Source organism: Lithobates pipiens, unplaced genomic scaffold, assembly GCF_037356315.1.
Source record: "Lithobates pipiens isolate NorthernLeopardFrog02 unplaced genomic scaffold, aLitPip1_a1.2 Scaffold_19, whole genome shotgun sequence".
NCBI lineage: Eukaryota > Metazoa > Chordata > Amphibia > Anura > Ranidae > Lithobates > Lithobates pipiens.
The window spans coordinates 48,293,607-48,315,138 of NW_027507764.1; the positions used below are offsets into that span (position 1 = coordinate 48,293,607).

The 21,532-nt window shown below is 42.5% G+C and overlaps 1 protein-coding gene across 1 annotated transcript in view; it reads left to right on the plus strand.

The window, feature by feature from the left end:
* The window catches only part of THSD7A (thrombospondin type 1 domain containing 7A), a 443,828-nt gene that overhangs the window by 20,410 nt on the left and 401,886 nt on the right, over positions 1-21,532 (plus strand). The gene's annotated exons all lie outside the window — the stretch shown is intronic.

The window sequence follows — 21,532 nt, forward strand, 5'->3', positions numbered from 1 at the left end:
AGGCTTATGACGACATACACAGCTCTCTCTCTCACTCTTGTGAGAGTTTGCCAAGAAGGGGGGGGGGGGGGGGTGAGCCATAAGAGGGCCAATGAGACCTGCAGAGCTGGAGGTGTGCCTCTGTGTGTCTGTGTAAATCCAGGAACAGGCAGCAGCTTCAGCTGCCCAGAGTTAAAATGGTTGCAGCCAGACTCAGTGGAGGGAGATTTCGGCAGCATATTTGGTTAGTACAGAATCACAGTATATATAAAATAATATGCAAAGTGATTGGAGGGAAGCTTCAGAATGGCAAAGATGTTTTTATTACAAAATATGTGAGCAGACGGCACATCCTCTTTAAAATAGGCAGTTTGGCACCTATGCCAGTGCCGAGCATGCATGTGTGCACACGCACTGCTTAGCATGCACACTAATATGCTTGCGAGTGTGTGCTAATACATATCTTTCAGTGAGCCTTTGCTATGAATTTTGAGCCTGCAACAATTTTCTTGTTCCGATATAAACTGGGCTTTTCTTATGCCACGTACACACGATCAAATTTTCCAACAACAAATGTTGGATGTGAGCTTGGTGACAGAAAGTCCGACCGCGTGTATGCTCCATCGAACATTTGTTGTCGGACTTTCCGCCAACAAATGTTGGCTAGTAGGTTCTCAAATTTTCCCCCAACAAATTTTTGTTGTCGGACTTTCTGATCCGTTGGACAAAAGTCCAAAGTACAAGCACGAATGCTCGGAATCAAGTACGAGCCGGAAGCGCTCGGTCTTGTAAAACTAGCGTTCGTAATGGAGATATCACATGACCATTGAACTTAGTTTTTATCGGCTCAACCTTACGTCTTGAAATTCACTACGGTCGTAATTGTTGGCAAACATTTGTGTGTATGCAAGACAAGTTGGAGCCAACACCCTCCGAACTAAATTCCACGGTTTTGTTGTTGGAAAATCCGATCATGTGTACGAGGCTTTAGCCCTTGTACACACAGTCGGACATTCCGACAACAAAATCCATCGGATTTTTTCCGACGGATTTTGGCCCGAAACTGGTGTTGCATACACACGGTCGGACAAAGTTGTCGGAAAATCTGATCGTTCGTAACGTGATGACGTTATTTAGTTACGACGGGACTACGTTCAGGCTAGTAGCCAATAGCTTTGGTCTAGGAATTTGATCTGAGCATGCGTGGCACTTCAGGAATTCTCTACAAACGATCGGACGAAGTCCAATCAGATCATGTTGTTGGAAAATTTTATATCCAGCTCTCAAACTTTGTCGGTCGGACATTCCGACGGAAAAAGTCAGATGAAGTCCACACACGGTCAGATTATCCAACAACACAGTCCGATCGGACATTTTCCGTCGGAATGTCTGACTGTGTCTACAAGTGCTAAGGTAACTGACGCATACCAGTGCTACCAAACTTGGTCTGGTGTCTAAGCTTCAAAAAACTCTGTTCTGTCATGAAAGGGTTAAAGGAAGAAGCTAAGGCTCCTTTCTTTGATTTGATTGGATTGTCTTTTTCAAGAATTTGATTTTATTGTCTGGCAGTTTTCATTTGTGTTTTTGAGCCTTTGATCCATTGACTATAATGGGGCTTCCAGTTGGGAATTCCAAATGTTGGTGTTTCGCAAATTGTTAAAAATTTTGGCCAAATGACCAACTGAACAAAGTTTTCATAAGGTTGCTCAACTCATCTAGTAGAGGAATCCCACATTTGGAATCCCAAAGTGACTTTAAAAAATCCACATATGATACAAATTACCGGGAACAATGCCAATCTGATAAATCTCATTTTAGGAGTCGGTCATTAAATACAACCATACAAAACAAGGGTCCTCCATGGTCATGCTTGGGCTTTTCCCAAGTCCATAATGAGTTTGTTGCAGAAGTGGATATTTCAGTTCAAGATGAGTTTTCTGTTGAGATGAATTGCCTTGAATACCTGATAGAGCCTTTCTTAGCTTTTCTATCTGGCTAAGAACAAACTTTAATCTACATCTAGCGGATATGCACTTTATGAGTTGGAGCATTGCCAATTCTTCCAACAAACATTTACAAATTTGGTAATGATTACACAGATCATTAGTAAATTCTGAAACTCTCAAATTAGCAAACTGCTGCTTGGGAATGCAAATGATTATTGAATTTCTAGAACTGAGTTGTAGGATGCAAACTCCGGGACTTATTTATAAAGATCAACAAAATAATTGCTTTACTTTTTGCTCTGTGTAATCTCTTACAGTGTATGTAAACTTCTCTCGTTTGAATTCTTTTGATCTGTTAAATATATGCTTGAAAACACTTTATTATATCCACTCAACTAGTTAAAAAATATACATGTTGATTCTGCCAAAGTGCAAAGTGTATGTATGTGTGTGTGTGTGTGTGTGTGGGTGTGTGTGTGTGTGTGTGTGTGTGTGTGTGTGTGTGTGTGTGGGGGGGGGGGGGCAGGAGGGGCAGCTGCCCCTCCTGGACAAAGCAGCTTACCAAAAGTTGGGGGCTGCTGCTTAGGAGCACCCCACTGCATGCATACTCTAAATCGATGGTGGCCAACTAGTGGTCTCCTTTCTACCGGGCTGGGGCTTTCTCCCTGTTCCAACGGCTACTGCTTACACACCAACCTCCAACATACCCACTCTCTGCCCCCCTCGCTCCAACTGCCCACAGCCGATACGAAAAATGCACCATGTATGACAAACCCACCCACTCGCCCCCAGCTGCTAGAAAGCAAGGGAGTTGTCTATGCATGCACAGTGCACTCTCCCTGTCAACTATAAGCAGCCGATGCATAGGGGGCAGAGAATGGGCGAGCCAGTGCAGGCAGGGCGGAGCGCCCATCTACAACATGCACTATGAGCAGGAGAAAGGGGTGCAGATTCACATTTTAACTCTGGGCACTGGACAACCCATGGCACAGACTGTGGTAACTCAAGGAGTTTAATTTGCCATTTCAGTTCTTCCCTTGGACTATATAACACCCAGGAGCGGACTGACAACTCATGGGGCCCCTGGGCAATAGGAGATTATGGGGCCCCCAGGCAATCAGAGATTATGGGGGCACACAGTATACACACACAGTATGCAATCACACAGTATACACAGACATGTTTTTATTGGCTGAGAAGGTACTGGAGAGGTGGGGCAGCTATAATCTCGGGATTTTTAGAACAAAAGGATGTCGGTAAGGGACATTTCAGAGACAGATATAAAAAAAAAACACAGATTTTTACATACTGTCCTTGGTTCTACTGAGGCTGCCAACCCTAATGGGGCCCCCTAGTGGCCCGGGGCCCTCGGGCAATGCCCGAGTAGCCAAATGGTCAGTCCGCCCCTGATAACGCCTCTCCCCTATGTTATAGGAATGAGGAGAGGGGGAGTGTTTTGTAAGTTAGCAAAAGAGAGCTGGGCAGGGCTGACAACATTCTTTGCATTTTCAGTACAGTAGAGGCACCGTGTTGTCAACCCACAACATTAAATTAGGGACGCATTTCAGGCAGATCAACGCATATTTTTTGGTATTTGCATCATTTTTAAAGGGGTAAAACATGGGATCAAACGTGTAAAATGTATTAAAGGAATAAAACATGGAAACATGTGCATGTATTGCAGAGATCTATTACATTTATTTTAAATTTTTTGCTTTTTTTGTCCTGATTTTTTTTTCTTTTTTTTAGATGTTAAAGTTCAAAACAGGAAGTTATGGAATAGAGTGAAATGCACAATAAAAAAAATGAAAAATGCAAGAATGTGTAGTTAAAAAAAAAAAAAAAAGTCCAAATTCCTATCTCAACTTCCCTCTGTTTTAAATAACGGACTGTGAAAATATTTTTTTCTGGAAAAAAGTCTCTATAATTTACTATAAAGACTATAAAGGTTGTAAAAGTTATCTGCAAAATCAGGGGTATAAAACTCAATTTCATCACAGGCCGCATCAGCATTATGGTTGTCCTCAAAGGGCCAATTGTATCTGTAAGACTAGATGTCAGGAGCACCCCACCCCCCTTCAGGGCCATCTTTAGGGCAGGGCAAAAGGGGCAGCTGCCCTGGGCCCCATCATTGTTGTGGAGCCCAAAGTAGCTGCCTCATACTTGCCAACTAGTTTAAATTCCCTTGTCCCATGAAGTTTTAGTCCCGTTCTTTGTCCAGATATCTCAGCGTGAAGTTCTGTTACTAATGCTGCCCAGCTCTGCCCTATTGCCGTGTACAGATGACTCACCTGCAAACCCTGTGTTTACATGTAAATAACCTGCATTAATATGTAAATTGCGGTGGCATTAATATGTAAATAACCACAGACTGACAAGAACCTCTAACAACCAATCAATGAGCAGTAATAATGTGCAATAACCTCTAGCAACTGCTTAGTGAGTGGTGAGGATGTCCAGTAACCTCCAGCAACCAATCAGTGAGCAGTATTGATGTACAGTAATCTCTAGCAACCAATCAACAAGCAGAAGACATGTGCTGTAACCTCTAGCAAATAATCAGTGAGCCGTAATGTGTGCTGCAACCTCTAGCAGCCAGTCAGTGAGCAGTAATGATACCTCTGGCAACCAATCGCAATTGCTGCCTGATCTGATTCAGTAAACTGATTTTGAGTCTAGCTGCTATTTATTGTATGTCTCAGAGCAAGTGGAGAGCGAAATTGCTTGGGGGGGGGGGCAATAATTTTTTTTGCCCAGGGTCTAATCAACAATAAAGATGGCCCTGCCCCCATACATTAAATGTCAACCCCCCCCCTCCCATAAAAGGCCAAGAGTCTCCCACCCTTCCCTACATCACACCCCTTTTCTTGTGCTTCTGCAGCTGGGCAGGAACTTGGAAGTAGAAAGTGTAGGGTCTGGAGGAGGACCAGAGGAGGGCTGGAGTCAGCTGCTGCAGTCTGCTAATTGCTGAGACCAGGGGAGGCGAGGGGATGCTGCAGTTCCACAGAGAGGCGTAGGATCTGTAGCAGGAATTCTGTTCTCCTCTCTGCTGCTGACTGGGGAGGCGAGGCTCTCTGTGGATGCACGGAGAAGAGCAGGATCTGGTGGCAGAGTTCCATCCTTCTCTCTGTTGCCGCTTTCTGAGACAAGGTGGGGGTGGAGAGGAGGAAGGTGCTGCCATTGCAGTAGGCCCATGGGCCTTGTGTTTGACACACGTAATGTAGAGTCTATATCAATCTATTGTGAAATGATCTTGTGCTTTCTCCTTCTTCTTTTTAATCATTTACTAATACAGGTCATAGAAAGTTCATTTTGAAATACTGACACTACGTACACATTCTGCTTCCTTAAAACGTATATATATATTTGGATACATATTATTAATTAATTAGTAGTAATTTTGTTTTATTGTACTGATATGTTCTTTTTTAAATTATTCTTTAATTAAAAAAAAAAAATGTAAAAAAAAAGTATTTTGTACTGATATATTCAGTTTATGTTTCCTTTCTTTGTTTAGGTTTGTTTTTGCAATTTGTCCTTCATGTTGTACCTTTTTTTTATTTTTTATTTTTTTCATAGTGTCTCTAAATGGCTTTGATAAATACCAAAAAAAAATGTGAAAATCATCCAAAAAAGAAAAAAATAATTTTTTTTAACCTTTTAATATAGGTGCTCATTGAGTGTCGGTATTGGCATACCTCCCAACATTTTGAGATGGGAATGAGGGACACCTACTAGCAAACATATGTAGTCATAGGACACACCCCCCTGCCACACCCCCTTAAAGGAGAATTAACCAAAACAAAAGGTTAATTCAACCCACTAGAGCTTTTTCTTTACCACTACTATTCTTTTATATTGGCTTTTAAAATTTACAAATGCACCCATTTAGAATTTGGATGAAAGGTTTAGCACCGGGAAACACTTTTTGAAAGATAAAAAGTGCATTTTATATACATCTATATGGATCAGACCAAAATGAGGGACAAATGAGTAAGATTGAGGGACAGAGGGACATTGCTCCAAATCAGGGACATTCCCTCAAAATCAGGGACAGTTGGGAGCTATGGTATTGGTGCCGATAACGAGTATTTGCACAAGTATCGGTACTTTCAGGCTCGGCTCTTTAAGCTGTCTCCCCAGTGTTAAAGAAGTCCAGTAATTGGAGTTGTCAAAAAAAGCAGCTGGCAATGTTTATCACCAACATTGCTCTGCCCTGAAACACTAAAATAAAAAAAATAAAAAAAAGGGGGTTATTTCCGAAAGGAAAATCCACTTTGCACTGCAAGTGCATTTGGAAGTGCAGTCACTGTAAATCTAAGGGGTAGATCTGAAATGAGGGGAAGCTCTGCTGATTTTATCATCCAATCATGTAAAAGCTAAAATGCTGTTTTTTATGTTCCTTGCATGTCCCCGTCGGATCTACAGTGACTTTACTACCAAGTGCACTTGCAGTGCAAAGTGGATTTTACTTTAGTAAATAACCCCCATTGTTTCTTTTTGTATCTTTCTGTTTCTGTATCTGCAGATCAAAGGGATGAACGTATGTTCCTCTGTTTTAACCCCTTAATAACCCTTAATTTTCTCTGATCAGCCTTAATTAACTCCCTATTCTCCTCCATTTAATTATTATTTTCCTGTTTTTTTTCTTTTGTTCACATCTATTTTATAAATGATAAACAATTAAAACTTTTTTTTTTTTTTTTGCTTTGTTAGTGAATATTTTTACACATATATATTAACATATATTTACACATTTCACATTGAAAAAGCTCTAAATTAAAAAATAAAAAAAACTATTGATTTAATTTGTAAATACATTTTCAATGCTTTTTACCATTGCTCACAGCTGAAGTTAAAACATAACAGTTGCGGTAGGTATCGGTAATTGGTATCGGCGGGTACTAAATAAAAAAAGTATCGGTACTCGTACTCATTGTAAAAAATAATATGGTATCGGTGCATCCCTAATAAAAAGGATAAAAAAAATTTGACTCTGGCGTGGTGATAGAACGGTTAATACATTGGCCATCTTGTCTTGGGATTTAGTTCATGTCCAAGTGTGGGAGGGTGTCGGCGGAGTTTGGCTTTCCTATATGCTCTATATGGTTGGGAGGTTGGCGTGCACGCACTCAGCCTGCTATAAAATAGTATTGTTGTTTAATAAGATGCATGGCATCTGGGCTGTACAGTCATTTGTCACTGTCTTATCATTGCTCTATGGGATGACGTGACCCACTCGGGGGCTCTGTGTATGTCTTACTATGGGCGGTGCTCTTTGTCTTTCTGGAAGTTCCGGGGTCACCACCGAACTCTTTCATCCCCAGAGAACAGCCTTTGTGTTACTGGAGGTCAACTTCAATTCAGATCATTATAGCTGCTCCAGCCAGATATAAAAATGTAATTTCATTCAGTATGGTATTCATTCTAAAAACCATGTATAGGCCAACTGTTTTTTTTTTTTTTTTTACTATTAAAGCTGAACTCCAGGCAGGTACAAATGACAGTAGTAATTGGTCATTAAATGTATTCTTTTAATACAAGCAGCTCAGTTTGACCTGGTATCAGCCTCCCGCAGTCCCTGAAAAGCAGGGCTGAAGTGTGAGAGAAAGAATCGGCACATTATGCCAATCAGTTCATGAGCTGGCAAGATGCATGCTGATAGGAGGAGAGAGCAAAGGTGAGCTCATCATTAGGCTGCCTTTCTTTCACCATAGCTCCCAACTGTCCCTGATTTTGAGGGGCTGTCCTTGATTTTGAGGGGCTGTCCCTGATTTGGAGGGACTGTCCCTGATTTGGAACAATGTCCCTCTGTCCCTCTTTCCCCCTGGTCTGATCTATATAGATGTATATAAAATGAACTTTTTATCTTTCAAAAAAGTGTTTCCCAGTGCTAAACCTTTCTTCCAAATTCTAAAGCACATTTGTAAATTTTAAAAGCCAATATAAAGGAATAGTAGTGGTAAAAAAAATCCCTTGTGCATTTAATTAACCTTTTTTTTTTTTTTGGTTAATTCTCCTTTAAGGGGGTGTGGCAGGGGCGTGTCCTATGCCTACATATGTTTGCTAGTAGGTGTCCCTCATTCCCATCTCAAAATGTTGGGAGGTATGCTTTCACTGTCTAGTCACAGGATGTGGGAGGGTTCAGGATGACTGGGGTTTAGAGGAAGTGGGTTGAATGAAGTTGGACGTCAGTCTGAGGACATCTACTGGCAGAAGAAGTTCTGCGGGACAAATCTGTGAACTGAAATGGGGCTTTCACCTATTAGCCACTTGTCGACCAGCTGCCGTCATTATACTGCGGCAGGTCAGCGCATTCCCGCGAATCGCAGCCATTGTACATCGGCTCCTTAAAGAGCCATAAGAGGCGCACCTGCTGCGCGGCGGGGCACACAATGCGCATGGTCATAATGTTTGCTGGCCATGCGCGATCACGGGCATGGGAGACAGAACAGGGATGTGTGTGTATGTAAACACTCAAATCCTCATTCTGTCAGGAGAGGAGAGACATATTGCTCCTACTAAGTAGGAACAGCGATCTGTCTCCTCCTCTAGTAAATCCCATCCCCCTATACAGTTAGGACACACAGTGAGGGAACACACTTAACCCCTTGATCGCCCCCTAGTGTCAACCCCTTCCTTTCCAGTGACATTTACATATTAATCAGTTTTATAGCACTGATCATTGTATAAATGTCAAAAAAGTAAAAAATATTGCTTTGGCTGGGGGATCCATAAGCCCTGCACAAGAGAGAACAAAAGAGGGTGCACCGGCCTTGTGCATTAATCATGAAGCCTTTTATTTAAAGTGAGCTCTACTCAAAAAGGAAAGCTCCACTTGTCTGCCCCCTCTGCTGCCACTTCTGGCTCAGTACGCCCTCTCCTTCCCCCGCAGCCAGCCCATTCACAAAGCACCACGCGCTTCGCGTATGTGCAGCAGGAAACCGTTTGTGAAGCCGCAAGGCTTCCCTACCGGTTTCCTTTAGTCAAGATGATGGCGCAAGAAACCTGATAGCCAATAAAAAATTGGCTCGGGGAGGACCCCGCTGGATTCTTGGAAGGGTAAGTGTCCTAATATTAAAAGTCAGCCGCTACAGTATTTGTAGCAGTGGACTTTTAATTATTTTCGGGGGTGGGGGGAGCCTAGAGCTCCTCTTTAATGATAAAAAGTATGGTACTCACAAAGAATATAGAGCTTCAAACCCAATGCAAATTTCCAACAGACCGACCAGAACTGGTCCAGATGGACTGAAGCAATGTCCCTGAGTTTTTGAGATGCTTACACGATTTGAGGGTGCCCTCTCTTCTTCAGATCAAAAACAAGATCGGTGCGCCCTCTTTTGTTCTCCTAAGAATAAGAATGGGTTTCCTCTGCTGCCTCCTTCCTAGGAGGCAGTCTCACTGATGGGAACATGGGTGCCATGAAAATCTTTGCATGTGCTGATGTGTTGCAGGTCTTATGGGTCCCATGCCTAGCAGTACCCCTGCTGCAGAGTAACCATTGGTCACTCTCTTGGCAGGGGAGCCATTCACAGAAGATATTGCAAGGCATTCTCTGATTGGACAAGGTGGGGCACCGAAATCACAATTTCTACCTCTTCTAATTAGAGAATGCCTTGTCTTTGTTGAGAAAAATACAAGGCACGGACCTTGCTTTGTGCACTGGTTCAAACTCATTTGGTGGAGGGGGGATTATGGTATGGGGTTGCTTTTCAGGATTTGGGCTTGGCACCTTAGTTTTAGTGAAGGAAACTCTTAAGGCATCGGCATGCCAAGACATGTTGGACAATGTCATGCTCCCAACTTTGTGGGAACAGTTTGGGGATGGCCCCTTCCTATCCAACATGACTGTGCGCCAAAGCACAAAGCAAGGTCCATAAAGACATGGATGAGCAAGTTTGGGGTGGAGGAACTTGACTGGCCTGCACAAAGTCCTGACCTCAACCTTTGGGATGAATAGAACACCTTTGGACAGTTGGAACACCTTTGGGTAGAATTACAGCAGAGACTGCGAGCCAGGCCTTCTTGTCCAACATCAGTGCCTAACCTCACAAATGCGCTTCTGGAGGAATGGTCAAACATTCCCATAGACACACTCCTAAACCTTGTGGACAGCCTTCCCAGAAGAGTTGAAGCTGTTAAAGCTGCAAAAAGGGTGAGCCAACTCATAATTGAACCCTACGAACTAAGACTGGGATGCCTTTAAAGTTCATGTGCGTGTAAAGCTAGGCGTACCAATACTTTTGACAATATAGTGTACATTGGCTCAGTGGTTTGCACTGGTGTCCAAAGGTTCAGTCAATTTCCAGGCTCTAGTAGCATGAAGCCTGTGTGGTTTTCCTTCCATAAATTAAAAGTATGCTGAGAAATAGACTTTAACCCGAATCTGCCCTCGCCTGCCGTGATAGTGGTGGTGTTATTAGATTATAGGCTCCTTTGAGGCCCAGGTTAGATTTCTGTAAAGGTCTTGAGAATTTGCCAGCACTATTAAATTACTAGAAGCAAATGAAATGTTACAACCATTGTCCCTTGTCATCTTTGTCTCTGTGGCCGGCTCTCCCTGCTCTCTGTGCCCTTTCTCCCCTTTGTCCACATAAGTGAAATGGAGCTTCTGTAATCAGCAACTTAATGGCTTTTGGACCATAATTTACAGATATTGCGCCCTGAGCTTTCCACAGCCAACCTTTAACTTGCTTTTATTACATCCTGGGACATGGCGTGACACGGGGGGCCCTCTGTGATTGGCGAGGCTGTATTCCTAACTTATGGCTGTGGACAGTGGGCTCTCTGCGGTATAGGGGTCATGAACTGCAGGATTGATGAAAACATCTCCTCTGTTAAATGATATCATGATATCTATCGGCTTTCCTTTGTGAAGGGATAAGATGAAGATCTACGTATCTTAGAATTCTCTAAATATATTTTGTAAGAGTGGCTTAATATACAGAGGTTGGGCAGAATTATGGAAACACAAGGTAAAAGAACAAAATTGTTAACTAATATGGTGGCATCCAAGACGGCCTAAATTCCTTTGGCATCCAAGATGGCCTAATTGACAGAGAAAATTGAGTACTGTCCGTGATACTTTTTTTATTACTTAGCACCTGGGAATTCACAAATATAAGCCCTTGTACACGCGGTCGGAGATTCTGACAACCAAAACCGTTGGATTTTGTCCGACGGATTTTGTCCGAAACTGTTGTATACACACGGTCGGACAAAGTTGTCCGAAAATCCGACGTGATGACGTTATTTTGTTACGACGGGACTACGTTCACGCTAGTAGCCAATAGCTTTGATGTAGGAATTTGAGCTGAGCATGCGTGGCACTTTGTCCGATCGGAATTCTCTACATATGATCGGAGTATGTCCGATCGGAGCATTTTGTCTGAAAATTTTACCAACAAGTTGGAAAACTTGGTCCGTCGGATACTCCGACGGAAACAGTCCGATGGAGACCACACACAGTCGGAATATCCGACAAAACAGTCCGATCGGACACATTCCATCGGAATCTCTGACCGTGTGTACAAGGGCTAAGAGTTGGATGGTGGATAATGGAATCTGATACCATTCTTCATGCAAAAATTGTTCCAGTTCTCGCAGAGATGCCAGAGGAGCAAAACAAGCCCAAACCTTGTTCTCCAAAATTGACCATAGTGATGATATTGAGATGCGGTGGCTGTGGTGTCTTCTCCTGGAGTGCAAGCAGTGGTGTCCACTCATTTTGCTTCCTCCGCCATGTGTCTCCTCTTCTGTCAAAGCACTAGGCATCCAATAGGATCGCCTGATGCTTTGGGCAATCGGGAAACAGGTCTCACAGACCTGCCTCGTGATTGGTGAGGAGGAACTTTAGTGTGATAATATCGAAAATTCATTTGCTTATCATCGCACAACTGGGTGGGCTCGGAGCGCAAGGCTCTGCGCACAGAGCCTCCCCTTTTGTGAAGCCTATCAGATCCTCTGGCTCTAATCAAGTGCTTCAAAAAAACACCCCGCCACATTGATATCCATGGTCCAGCGTCACTGGTATGTAGATCAGGGGGGGCGGATGCATGGATAGGGCAGACGGCACTCGTGCGCCCTCTATGGACTGGCCGCCATTGGTGCCCAGGGAAGGTGCAAGACTTCGCCTGCATGCTCCTCAAACCCCAATTTGACAACACCAGATGTGTGAATGGTAGCATTATGGTCTTGGTAGATGGCGCTGTCTTTGGGAAACAATGTATGCACCATGTGGTCTTATGGTCAGCCAAAATTTGTATAGTCACTGCCAATTGACTCTACCTTTCAAGGGAAACAAATAGAACAAAGAATATATAGATACAAGATAAGATGATGTTAAAAAGTCCATAAGTAACTGCTATAGTCCCTTGTAATATCCAGATATCAATGCACTGATGGCCTACTACAGCCTACTGTAGAGTGAGCCAGTTCTGGTCAATCAAATTAAAGAAAAAGAAGAGAAAGCAATTTCTAAGTGCGGTATGTACAATACAGTTTATTGGATCAATGGTTAAAAAAAAAAACACTCACAGGAGGTAAGGCAAATGCATCTTGGTGGTTGTAAACTCTGTTACACCACTTGTACCTACAGGTAAGCCTATAGTAAGGCTTACCCTTATGTACGGTAAATATCTCCTAAACTTGCACGGTTTGGGAGATAATTCACCGTGTCCCACAAGTGCCGATGTCATTGGCACATGCGCACTGAAGAATGAGCTCGCTGGTGCCGTTTCTTCAGGAGCTGTGCCTTAACCGGCGGCTCTCGCGTGCATTCGCGCTGGAGTGATGTCATCGCGGTTCCGGACAATCACATCGCCGGAGCCTGCAAACCTGGAAGTAACTTCAGTGAAAGATGTTGACTGTGGGAGCGGAGTGCGGGCGGCACTTCAAGGCATCGTTCTATGGTAAGTATTTCATAATAATCTAGTATGCAATGCATACTAGCTCATTATGCCTTTGTCTTGCAGGTTTTTTCTTTTTTTTTTTTCCAGACGTTTAGAACCTCTAAAGTAAGCACCGATACTGGCAGTACCTGACACGAGGCATGCTCCCTCCTGAGGTCACATCTGCCCACCGCTGCATTCTGGATGTGTTCCAGATCGATGTGCGGAGTTTCTGGGACACAAACCAGCATCCTCGGCTCCCCCCGTCAGATCTGACAGCCCCTCCACCAACCAGCGGCAGCCACGGACTGGATGACTGTCTACTGTATTATATTGTATTCTTTTATTTTCTATTATATTATATTCCTTTATTTTCTATTCTATTTTATTCTCTTCAGAAATTGAAAAATATTCAAATTTGAAAACATCAGCACAAAATCAGGGCACAAAAACCTTCATATAAACATCTTCCCCAATAGTTAATAGGATACAAATCCTCTCTGCTTGCACCAAATGTCTTTGCAAAACCCAGATATCGCCTTGTAAAAGTAGCAGTGACATCATCACTGCCATGTACATACCCAGTGAAGAGAGGAGAGCTGTGGGAGGGGCTCAGCAACTCCACCCACTACAGACCGCCTGTAGAAAACTACAGGAGGGGGGCGGAGACAAGACCAGTCACCCTGCACAAGGAGAGGGAGCAGCAGTGAGTGGTCTTTATTACAAAGAGGGAAAGTCTCACACTGGATTACTGCACAGATCTGGAAGAAATCCACAAAGGACACGGAAATTCAAGGAAGTATACACACGTCTTGTATTTGCACTATATGTGCTTATAGCTTTAATCGCTTCCCGACCGCCTCACGCAGATATACTGCAGCAGAAGGGCACTTACAGGCAGATTACTGTACCTGTACATTGCCCTTTAAGAGGCAGCGCGTGCATGTCGCCAGTAGCTCTGTGACCACTATCACGGGTCCTGCGGACCCGTTGTCCCCAGGGTTACCCACGATCGTCTCACGGTGAGGAAGAACGGGGGGGGGGGGGCTAATGTAAACAAGCATCTCCCCATTCTGCCTAGTGACAGTGTCACTGATCACAGCTCCCTGTAACTGGGAGCGGTGATCAGTGTCATGTCACACACAGCCCCTCCCCCCACAGTTAGAATCACTCCCTAGGACACACTTAACCCCCTACAGAGCCACTTAGTGGTTAACCCCTTCACTGCCAATCACATTTACACAGTAATTAATGCATTTTTAATTGCACTGATCACTGTATAAATGACAATGGTCCCAAAATCACGCCAAAAGTGTCCGATGTGTCCGCCATAATGTTGCAGTCATGATAAAAATCGCTGATCGCCGCCATTACTAGTAAAATAAAAAAAATATAAAAATGCCATAAAACTATACCCTATTTTGTAGATGCTATAACTTTTGCACCATTTTTAACCAAAAATATGTAGAAGAATACGTATCGGACTAAACTGAGGAAAAAAAATATGTTATTTATTTTTGGGGGATATTTATTATAGCAAAAAGTAAAAAATCATGCGTTCTTTCAAAATTGACGCTATTTTATTGTTTATAGCGCAAAAAACGCAGGGGTGATCAAATACCACCAAAAGAAAACTCTATTTGTGGGGAAAAAAAAGGACGTCAATTTTGTTTGGGAGTCATGTCGCACGACCGCGCAATTGTCAATTAAAGCGACGCAGTGCAAAAAGGGCTCTGGTCGGGAAGGGGGTAAATTCTTCCAGGGGTGAAGTGGTTAAATGAGAAGGTCTTGCTAATGACTTTGGATTGAGACTTCCTCTTGGTCTGTTATTGTTAATTTACAAGCAATTTGCTGACCGCATCAAAATGGGACTAATTGAAATTCAGGCAAGTTATGCATATTTTACAGTGAGCTTTCCATTAAAAGAAAAGCGTTAGAATGCTGTGCTAGAATTAGATGTAGCGAGCTCCTGCCACACCGCTGCTATTTTTTTTTTTTTTCTGGTTTAATTCTGCTTTGGTTATGTTGGGGTAGTTGCTGGTCAACATCCAAAATGACTGCAAATGTGACGGCTTTAGTAATCTTTTATTTAGAACAATGGATAGAATTTCTCAACCCAAGAACAAAAATGTAATATTTTGCAGCGTAGACATGTGCACTGTCGAAAAATGCGCTTGTTTTCTTTTTCATTTCATTCATTTAACTTTTTCTTTTTTTTTTTTCATTTTTTGGGTCATTCGAAAGAATAACTAACTAATAGTAACTATTCAATTATAGGTATCGGAATCTCCTTTCAAATTTGTTAGTGAACGTAACAAATACGAATTTATCCAAAGTTACGAATTATCCGAAATAACGAATGCCGCATCTAAACAAATGGAATGGAACAAATTAATAATAAATAATAATGATTATAATAATAAAATGTTTTTATTATTATTATTATTGGTATTTATTACTATTAAGTTGTTACGTTCCATTCGTTTAGATGCGGCATTCGTTGTTTTGGATAATTCGTAACTTTGGATAAATTCATATTTGTTACGTTCACTAACAGCCAAATTTCAAAGGAGATGCCAATACCTATAATTTAATAGTAATAGTTAAGTTATTATTAGTTAGTTATTTCAGATTTTCAAATGTTTGGGGTTTTCTGATTTTCGAATTTCAAATATACGAATCTCCAAATTTATGAATTTACTAATTTCCGAATATTCAAATTTATGAATATTTGTAAAAATGTGTTGAACAGGCTTTCGTTAATTTGGACATTTGCGAATTAAGGAATTTGTTGAAAAAAAATTCAGAATGAAACAAATTACACGTCTTTTGCAGCCTCCTAGTTCTTAAATTGATTGTAAACCCTCGTGCTTTTTCACCTTAATGCATCCTATGGAATTTATGGAGAACCTATCAGGGCCAGATTAAGCCCTTGCACACACGGTCGGAGTTTCCGACGTAATGTGTCCTATCGGACCGTTTTGTCGGGTAATCCGACTGTGTGTGGTCTCCATCGGACTGTTTCCATCGGAAGAACCGGCGGACCAAGTTTTCCAACTTGTCCGTAAAATTTTCTGACAAAATGCTCCGATCGGACATACTCCAATCATGTGTAGCTTACTCCGATGGACAAAGTGCCATGCATGCTCAGATCAAATTCCTAGACCAAAGCTATTGGCTACTAGCCTGAACGTAGTCCCGTCCTAACGAAATAACGCCATCACGTTATGTACAATCGGATTTTCCGACAACTTTGTCCGACTGTGTGTATGCAACAGTTTCGGACAAAATCCGTCGGACAAAATCCAACGGATTTGGTTGTCAGAATGTCCAACCGTGTGTACAAGGGCTAAGAGTATCATGGGCCTGGTGCTGAGGATTTTGATGGGGCTTTTTATGGAAATAAATAAAATGAAAAATTCACACTGTATGTGCAAGAGAACCCATGTGAACGAGCCCTTATTTTTTAAATTATTTATTACATTTTTTATTATTTTCTTTAGGCCTGGTTCACACCGCTGCGATGCGGGAACGCCGCGAATCCGCGGCGTTTTCCCGCATCGCACACCTCCCGCCGGAAGTTTACACTGCCCTATGCGGATGGCTGGGAGTGTCAATGATATGTTAATGACACCCCCAGATCCGTCCGCATATCGCAGTGCGATCTGCCGACTCGCACAGGAATCGGATCGCATGGTGTGAACCCCCATGCGATCCGATTCTGTTGCGGACCAAAAAAAGGGTCCCGTGCGAGTTTGCTGCGGGAGTGATGCGAATTCAGCCATACTATCTGTATGGCTGAACTCGCATCGCTACGGAGATCGGATGTGATTTGCGGTGCGAATAACATCCGGATCTCCCCCCGCAGCAGTGTGAACCCAGCCTTAATATTATTTGTTGGAGTTTTTTTATATTTTTTCAATTTTTTTCACAATATTTTTTGGGAGAATTGAGCAGTGGAAGGTGTCAGTACTGCATACACAGGGGGGACCCAGAGCAGGGGGAATCTAATGGACAGACTTGGGTAATCAGTATGGGCGGGGGGCGCAATTACAAGCACCGATCTCCCACTAGAGGAGGTGGAGTGGCTTTCAGCTGCTTCATGGAGAGTCATAGAGAGAGTGGTGATGGTGTCGTGGTGATGATGCTTGTGATTGCCCGCCGCACCGGTCACCCCCGACTTTCAGATTCCCCTTGCTGCAGGAGGTACAAGGAGCGTCTCATGCAGTGCAGTATCCAAATGGTTAGTCCATCCCTGCTGGGCCTATATTAAGGTAGGGGCCTGGAGCTGCAGCTCCAATAGCCCCTACGTTAATCTGGCCCTGGAACCTATGGAGATTTTTAAGTGTCAAAGTTTGTCGCCATTCCACCAACGGGCGCAATTTTGAAGCATGACATATTGGGTATTAATTTACTCTACGTAGCGTTATCTTGTACAATATAAAAAATGGGCTAACTTTACTGTTTCCTTATTTTTTTATTCAAAAATGTGTATTTTTTCCCCAAGAATTGTGTTTGTAAGAACACTGCACAAATACGGTGAGACATAAAGTATTGCAACAACCGCCATTTTAGTCTCTAGGGTGTCTGAAAAAATATATATAATGTTTGGGGGTTCTAAGTAATTTTTTAGCAAAAAAAATTATTTTAACTTTACACCAAGTGTAAAAAATAGGCCCAGTCCCTAAGTGATTAATATCACTTTAAAATACCCTAAAATTCCTTCTTCTCTTAACACAGATGGTGCTTCCTGAATACATATTATAAATCTCTTTGAAAATAAAACAGTTTGAATGGAACTTAAACATATTTTTAGATATGTGCCTGGGGCTTTATTGTAGCTATTGAGTAGCAATTATTTTCGGGAATATTTCCTCCATATATCCTCCATGACCATTAACTGATGCAATCACTTATCCTCCTTGGTCTTCAGGCCGTCTGTCCGGCTGGAAAGCAGGTAGGTATAGCTAGACAGACATTGAGTCAGTCTGGTCTCTGTTTTCAGAAGAACAGAATGTGCAGATGTAATTATGGCAGCCCATTCAGTTACTGTAAAACATCCATTACCATCCAGTGAGTTATGTGATGGTGCGGCGGTGATGGAAGAAAATATATTTTGTCTGTATCATTTGGCTTCCAGAGCTTTTCAAGACCAAAAGGGTTTTCAAATATTAATGCTGGACAGCGGAATATATTTGTTCCATGGGGTGATCTCAGATAGAAGTATTTCATTTGGATTTGGTGATTGACTTACAGTAGGTGAGGACCCTCTATCTCATGTCCCTTTTAGGGTACCTCCTTCTGTGGTTGTGTGAATAAGAATGAATGGTCTTCAGATCTGCTATAGAAGGAAATAAACTCATCAGACATTTTATTAGGTACACCTGTACAATTGCTCGGTAACACAAATTGCTAATCAGCCAATCACATGTCAGCAACTCAGTGCATTTAAGCATGTAGACATGGTGAAGACAGCTTGCTGAAGTTCAAACCCAGCATCAGAATGGGGGAGAAAGGGGATATAAGTGACTTTGAACGTGGCATGGTTGTCGTGCCAGACAGGGCTGGTCTGAGTATTTAAAAAACTGGGATTTTCAAGCACAACCACCTCTCGGGTTTACAGAGACTGGTACAAAAAAGAGAAAATATCCAGTGAGCGGAGGTTGTGTGGAGGAAAATGCCTTGTTGAGGTCAGAGTAGAATGGGCAGACTGGTTCCAGATGATAGAAAGGCAACCGTAACTCAAATAACCACTCGTTACATCCAAGGAATGCAGAATAACATCTCTGAATGCACAACACATCGAACCTTGAAGCAGATGGGCTACAGCAACAGAAGACCACACCGGGTGCCACTCCTGTCAGCTAAGAACAGGAAATTGAGGCTACAATTCACACAGGATCACCAAAATTGGACAATAGAAGATTGGAAAAACGTTGCCTGGTCTGATGAGTCTCGATTTCAGCTGCGACATGCAGATGGTCGGGTCAGAATTTGGTGTAAACAACATGAAAGTACGGATCCATCCTGCCTTGTATCAGTGGTTCAGGCTGGTGGTGGGGGTGTAATGGTGTGGGGGGGATATTTTCTTGGCACACTTTGGGCTCCTTAGTACCAATTGAGCAGAGCTTAAATGGCATGGCCTGAGTATTGTTGCTGACCATGTCCATCCCTTTATGACTACAGTGTCCCCATCTTCTGATGGCTCCTTCCAGCAGGATAATGCACCATGTCACAAGGCTCCAATCATCTCACCACTGGACAATGAGGTCACTGGACTCCAATGGCCTCCACACTCACCACATCTCACCTAATAGAACACCTTTGGAATGTGGTGGACCTGGAGATTCGCATCATGGATGTGCAGCCGATAAATCTGCAGAAACTGCGTGATGCTATCATGTCAAGAAGAATGGTCAAACATTCCCATAGAAAAATCCTAAACCTTGTGGACAGTCTTCCCAGAAGAGCTGAAGCTGTTATAGCTGCAAAGGGTGGGCCAATTCAATATTGAACCCTACGGACAAAGACTGGGATGCCATTAAAGTTCATGTGCGTGTAAAGGCAGGTGTCCCAATACTTTTGGTAATATAGTGTATATTCCCTACCTGGGGAAGTTCAAAGATCTGCTGTGTCAATACTAACAACTGTAGTCCCTTCCTCTCTGTCATACCAGGGTTCCCAACAACTTGTATCTCCAATGAAATGACTTATCTCGTACTCTGTTGAGGCATAATTTATCAGTGATCTCATAGCTGCATGGGGGAAGTAGGTGCAATGTGAGAAAAATTTCACGGATATTTTGAAAATCCCATTTCAGTTATTTGTAAAAAAAATTTTTTTTAAGCGTATGAAAGCATTACATGTAATGAGTATTCTCCCGCTGCAACAATGAGTTGTGCTTTGATTTTACTTTAAAGAGAAATCCTTTTATTAGAATTGTAGCCTGGAGCTCCGGGGCCCCCTGTGATGTAGAGGAATAGATGGGCCCACCCCTTTATTTTCATGCAGTAGGGATTACAAAAATATTACCTATCAGAGAGTGTAATGGTCAAATAAAATAGCTTGGCGTACCTGAGTCTGCCTTCTGCTTATAATTCCTCTTTTCCTGCTTTAACAAATTATTTCAGTGCTTAAAATATCATTGTCAAGTCTCATTACTTCCTTCCAATCAGTAAGTGTACAACTCAAATAGGTAAGAATGAAGCTTATTGCACATTATTGGTCCATTAATGGGCACTGTGCCCTTTGTGGGTGAGGGTGCTTCCTGACAAACTCTCCTACTCCCCCAGCAAGGTATACTCACCAATTCATGTTTCTTTCCCACACATTAGAGCTCCAACTGAAAAGCAGGTCATCAGGGCATATTATGTTTTGACCTCTGTTAGCACTATATATACCACCCCAGATGATGTCTTTTAAGACGAAACGCGTCTGGCAGCTCTGCTGAAATCACTGTTTTATTCCAAAGTGCTTTTTTATCTACTAAAACGTGAGTGTATTTCCTTTTTTTAATCAAATAAATTACTTCTTATTTACAGTGCCTTGCGAAAGTATTCGGCCCCCTTGAACTTTTCAACCTTTTGCCACATGTCAGGCTTCAAACATAAAGATATCAAATTTTTATTTTTTTTGAAGAATCACCAACAAGTGGGACACAATTGTGAAGTGGAACGAAATCTATTGGATTTTTGAAACTTTTTTAACTAATAAAAAAATGAAAAGTGGGGCGTGCAAAATTATTCGGCCCCCTTGCGTTAATACTTTGTAGAGCCACCTTTTGCTGCGATTACAGCTGCAAGTCGCTTGGGGTATGTCTCTATCAGTTTTGCACATCGAGAGACTGAAATTCTTGCCCATTCTTCCTTGCAAAACAGCTCGAGCTCAGTGAGGCTGGATGGAGAGCGTTTGTGAACAGCAGTTTTCAGCTCTTTCCACAGATTCTCGATTGGATTCAGGTCTGGACTTTGACTTGGCCATTCTAACACCTGGATACGTTTATTTGTGAACCATTCCTTTGTAGATTTTGCTGTATGTTTGGGATCATTGTCTTGTTGGAAGATAAATCTCCGTCCCAGTTTCAGGTCTTTTGCAGACTCCAACAGGTTTTCATCCAGAATGGTCCTGTATTTGGCTGCATCCATCTTCCCCTCAATTTTAACCATCTTCCCTGTCCCTGCTGAAGAAAAGCAGGCCCAAACCATGATGCTGCCACCACCATGTATGACAGTGGGGATGGTGTGTTGAGGGTGATGAGCTGTGTTGCTTTTACGCCAAACATATCGTTTTGCATTGTGGGCAAAAAGTTCAATTTTGGTTTCATTTGACCAGAGCACCTTCTTCCACATGTTTGGTGTGTCTCCCAGGTGGCTTGTGGCAAACTTTAGACGAGACTTTTTATGGATATCTTTGAGAAATGGCTTTCTTCTTGCCACTCTTCCATAAAGGCCAGATTTTTGCAGTGTACGACTGATTGTTGTCCTATGGTCAGACTCTCCCACCTCAGCTGTAGTTCTCTGCAGTTCATTCAGAGTTATCATGGGCCTCTTGGCTGCATCTCTGATCAGTCTTCTCCTTGTCTGAGCTGAAAGTTTAGAGGGACGGCCAGGTCTTGGTAGATTTGCGGTGGTCTGATACTCCTTCCATTTCAAAATGATCGCTTGCACAGTGCTCTTTGGGATGTTTAAAGCTTTGGAAATCTTTTTGTATCCAAATCCG